This window comes from Salmo trutta, chromosome 9 (genome assembly GCF_901001165.1).
Source record: "Salmo trutta chromosome 9, fSalTru1.1, whole genome shotgun sequence".
Classification (NCBI taxonomy): Eukaryota; Metazoa; Chordata; class Actinopteri; order Salmoniformes; family Salmonidae; genus Salmo; species Salmo trutta.
The window spans coordinates 23,454,401-23,460,475 of record NC_042965.1 but is presented as its reverse complement, the minus strand read 5'-3'; positions in this window follow the sequence as shown (position 1 = coordinate 23,460,475).

The following is a 6,075-nucleotide window of genomic DNA, read 5'->3' as shown; positions in this document are numbered from 1 at the left end:
TTAGATTGGTAAGTTAGTCTATCTAGATATCTAAACTTGTAGTAATCATGGCCGAATTACCGACGGCATGAAGGGCACATGCACAGGGGCTCTGACCTCCAGGGTCCTCATTGATATTGTGAGTCACTCTCACTAAGATTTCATATTATCGTGGTATGAGTCATGGCAAAATATGTAGAATTTCAGGAAATGTGCTTTAAAACAACATGCAAAATTTCTCTCCACCTCTATGGCAAAATTTGTAGAATTTCAGGAAATATGCTGCATGCAAAATTTCTCTCCACCCCCATGGCAAAATGTGTAGAATAGCAGGAAACTTGCGGTAAACTGCACAATTTCCTCTCAGCCCCATGACAAAACTAATAAAATTGAATTACATTTCTTATAATATTGCAACATTTCTCTCCATCCCATGGCAATAAAATGTGTAGAATTGCAGGAAAATAACTTTAAAACATAAAAAGGTTCTCTCTGCCTTCAAGAGGGGCATGTTACAATGTTTTGCCAATGAGATAAACAAAAACATGCTGCATATGAGTCAGTGGGTGCATTATTTGGAACTGGGTGATGGCCAGGTGGTTTGCACTAACATAGGAATAGTTACATGCTGGGGGAGAGTCATTCCTGTGTGTGTGTGTGTGTGTGTGTGTGAGTGTGAGAGTGTGTAAGAGTTGAGAAATAAGTGATCAATTGGGAAGTGTTTTTGCTTTATTGTATTGTAATTTTTGATAGTATTTATTGGTATAGAGATTTTGTCTGGTTTTGTTGTAAGTTCATGAAATGACACATTGTTGGTTAAATTGTTCAAGTTGATTGTTTCTCATTGAAGGTTTGTTTTTTGGCTTTTTCTATCTCCTGTCATTTCCTTATGGAGACTATGTTTAACATGGTTGGAATAAATGGCTTTATAAATACATTTGAAGAGAATTTGGAATAACTTTGTTTTCATGTTTATGTTCCTTCTGAAGAGACATGCAGCATATACTTCAACATACTGTAGAAGACTGTCCTTACTCAGCGCTACATGGTGTACACTCTTAGAAAAAAAGGTACTATCTAGAACCTAAAAGGGTTCTTTGGCTGTCCCCATAGGAGAACCTTTTGAAGAACCATTTTTGGTTCCAGGTAGAACCCTTTTGTGTTCCATTTGGCTGGGGACAGCCAAATAAACCTTTTGGAACCCTTTTTGTGTGCTGCTGGCCATGGACCACAGCGGATGAGAACACACACGCATACACATGAACATGCACACTAAGGCTGAGTAGTGGGTTACTCCTACAGTGCAGGTTAAAGAACACCGATGAGGTGACCTGAGCTGTCAGTGTTGATAAAGGAGGTTAAGTTAAACAGAGTAGTCTAGTTCTGGGGTTCGAGTGCAGCTGTGTGTGTGTGTGTGTGTGTGTGTGTGTGTGTGTGTGTGTGTGACAGGTTGTTTGGCCTCTCGAGTCTCCTCCAGCTGGACCCCCTCACACAGATGACCTACTGCCCAGAGAAGAGTGGGGTTGGCTGTGCTGGAGTGTACCGGGCATCTCCATGATGACTGTTGGTGGTCACCTATCTCACTCTCCCTCTCTCTCCTCTGTAGTGTTTCTCGTTAAGGTGTCATGTTTCTGCTCCTCAGTGGGGTTAAGGACTCCTCACACCTGCTCACAGCTCAGGGAAGAGAAGAGCCCGTTACAACACACACACAGACACTCAGACAGACACAGTGCTTTGTAGAGAAATGTGTGTGTGTGTGTGCATGCAAGTGTGTGTGTGTGTGTGTCAGCTTGACTTTCCCCAGCTTTCTCTCCAAGACTTTGCCACAGACAAAATGTAAACACACTCTTACTCTCTACATCTCTGTCCCTCTTTCTCCCTCGCTCTCTTTTTCTCTCTCTGTATCTCTCTCTCTCTTTCTGTGTCTGGTGTCGGGGGTTAAGCAGACAGCGCCTTTGAGGGTCTGTTTTTCCTTAACCCCTTCTCTCCTGTGTTAGAAAGCACTGAAAGGAGGAGAGGGGAAGCGAAGAGGAGAGGAGAAAGGGAGAGGCCCCTGATCCGTCTGTCATACAAACAAAGTGGAGATAAATCACACACTCCTAGAGGAATGTTCAGTTACACTACTGTAATACTATAACAGGGTTCTCCAGACAGAGAAATGACACAATCAGGTTATGAATGAGAAATGTCTCTCTGTAACTGTTGAGACTATCAAACAGTGGATATTGTGTGTGTGTGTGTGTGTGTGTGTGTGTGTGTGTGTGTGTGTGTGTATGCATTGCAAAAGCTGAGTGTTCAGTCTGGATACTGTCTTAAACATACTGGTCTAGCTGGGAGATGGATGAACCATATGATCAAAGAGCCTAAGTGGTGCTTATCGTTATCTCCCCCTCCCTCCCTCCCTCCCTCCCTCCCTCCCTCCCTCCCTCCCTCCCTCCCTCCCTCCCTCCCTCCCTCCCTCCCTCCCTCCTCCATCCCTCTCTGTCTTCCCTTCTCTCCCTCCTCCATCCCTCTCTGTCTTCCCTTCTCTCCCTCCTCTGTCCCTCTGTCTTCCCTTCTTTTCCTCCTCCATCCCTCTCTGTCTTCCCTCCCTCCTCCATCCCTCTCTGTCTTCCCCTCCCTCCCTCCCTCCCTCCCTCCCTCCCTCCCTCCCTCCCTCCTCCATCCCTCTCTGTCTTCCCTTCTCTCCCTCCTCCATCCCTCTCTGTCTTCCCTTCTTTTCCTCCCTCCCTCCCTCCCTCCCTCCCTCCCTCCCTCCCTCCCTCCCTCCCTCCCTCTCTGTCTTCCCTTCTCTCCCTCCTCCATCCCTCTCTGTCTTCCCTTCTCTCCCTCCTCCATCCCTCTCTGTCTTCCCTTCTCTCCCTCCTCCATCCCTCTCTGTCTTCCCTCCCTCCCTCCCTCCCTCCCTCCCTCCCTCCCTCCCTCCCTCCCTCCCTCTCTCTCTCTCTGTCTTCCCTTCTCTCCCTCCTCCATCCCTCTCTGTCCTCCCTCCCTCCCTCCCTCCCTCCCTCCCTCCCTCCCTCCCTCCCTCCCTCTCTCTCTGTCTTCCCTTCTCTCCCTCCTCCATCCCTCTCTGTCTTCCCTTCTCTCCCTCCTCCATCCCTCTCTGTCTTCCCTCCCTCCCTCCCTCCCTCCCTCCCTCCCTCCCTCCCTCCCTCTCTATCTTCCTTCTCTCACTCCCCTCTCCCTCCTTCCTTAGTTTTGGTTATAGGTAAGTATTATAAATAATTACAATCTGACATAAATATCCACAGTTTTACCCATCCTCTTTAAGAACACAGTGAGGCATTTGTGCGATGTTTGGTCATACATAATTTTGGGCAATTAAGCAATCAGAAATTAAGCGTAATTGATGATGAGTATGTTGCACTTACAGAATCAGGGCCTAGGAGTCAGTCACTAACAGCAGTGGAGGGGTCTGATGGTCTTCTAGCCGCTCTAGTTTTGTAAACTAGGCTAGTTAGTTAGCTAGTAGCTATGGCTACGCATATTTACAGTTACTTACAACAGCTGGTGCCTGCAACAATGATAGCTTACTTACCATGCCCACAGCTGTTCCTCTTCATTTGATTCAACATTCCAAATGGTATGTATCAAATATGGCTGCTGGTACACCCACCAGGGAAGATCTGAAGGATAATGTATGTTCTATAAATTCAAATTCTACGGTTTTAAAGCCCTAAGAGTGGTAAGGTCATTAAGCTGTTCATAGTAACGAGCCCCAGACTCAGGCTAATAACCCCAAATGAGACTTTATGGCTGAACACATGATACACATTATAAGATGCTGATACACATTACAGGATGCTGATACACATTACAGGATGCTGATACACATTACAGGATGCTGATACACATTATAAGATGCTGATACACATTACAGGATGCTGATACACATTACAGGATGCTGATACACATTACAGGATGCTGATACACATTACAGGATGCTGATACACATTACAGGATGCTGATACACATTACAGGATGATGATACACATTACAGGATGCCGATACACATTATAGGATGCTGATACACATTACAAGATGCTGATACACATTATAAGATGCTGATACACATTACAGGATGCTGATACACATTACAGGATGCTGATACATATTACAGGATGCTGATAAACATTATAAGATGCTGATACACATTACAGGATGCTGATACACATTACAGGATGCTGATACACATTACAGGATGCTGATACACATTATAAGATGCTGATACACATTACAGGATGCTGATACACATTACAGGATGCTGATACACATTACAGGATGCTGATACACATTACAGGATGCTGATACACATTACAGGATGCTGATACACATTATAAGATGCTGATACACATTACAGGATGCTGATACACATTACAGGATGATGATACACATTACAGGATGCTGATACACATTATAGGATGCTGAAACACATTATAAGATGCTGATACACATTACAGGATGCTGATACACATTACAGGATGCCGATACACATTATAAGATGCTGATACACATTACAGGATGCTGATACACATTACAGGATGCTGATACACATTACAGGATGCTGATACACATTACAGGATGCCGATACACATTATAGGATGCTGATACACATTATAAGATGCTGATACACATTACAGGATGCTGATACACATTACAGGATGCTGATACACATTATAGGATGCTGATACACATTACAGGATGCTGATACACATTACAGGATGCTGATACACATTACAGGATGCCGATACACATTATAGGATGCTGAAACACATTATAAGATGCTGATACACATTACAGGATGCCGATACACATTGCAGGATGCCGATACACATTATAGGATGCTGATACACATTACAGGATGCTGAATCCCATTACAGGATGCTGATACACATTGCAGGATGCTGATACCCATTATAAGATGCTGATACACATTACAGGATGCTGATACACATTACAGGATGCTGATACACATTACAGGATGCTGATACACATTACAGGATGCTGATACACATTATAAGATGCTGATACACATTACAGGATGCTGATACACATTACAGGATGCTGATACACATTACAGGATGCTGATACACATTACAGGATGCTGATACACATTACAGGATGCTGATACACATTACAGGATGATGATACACATTACAGGATGCCGATACACATTATAGGATGCTGATACACATTACAGGATGCTGATACACATTATAAGATGCTGATACACATTACAGGATGCTGATACACATTACAGGATGCTGATACATATTACAGGATGCTGATAAACATTATAAGATGCTGATACACATTACAGGATGCTGATACACATTACAGGATGCTGATACACATTACAGGATGCTGATACACATTATAAGATGCTGATACACATTACAGGATGCTGATACACATTACAGGATGCTGATACACATTACAGGATGCTGATACACATTACAGGATGCTGATACACATTACAGGATGCTGATACACATTATAAGATGCTGATACACATTACAGGATGCTGATACACATTACAGGATGATGATACACATTACAGGATGCTGATACACATTATAGGATGCTGAAACACATTATAAGATGCTGATACACATTACAGGATGCTGATACACATTACAGGATGCCGATACACATTATAAGATGCTGATACACATTACAGGATGCTGATACACATTACAGGATGCTGATACACATTACAGGATGCTGATACACATTACAGGATGCCGATACACATTATAGGATGCTGATACACATTATAAGATGCTGATACACATTACAGGATGCTGATACACATTACAGGATGCTGATACACATTATAGGATGCTGATACACATTACAGGATGCTGATACACATTACAGGATGCTGATACACATTACAGGATGCCGATACACATTATAGGATGCTGAAACACATTATAAGATGCTGATACACATTACAGGATGCCGATACACATTGCAGGATGCCGATACACATTATAGGATGCTGATACACATTACAGGATGCTGAATCCCATTACAGGATGCTGATACACATTGCAGGATGCTGATACCCATTATAAGATGCTGATACAC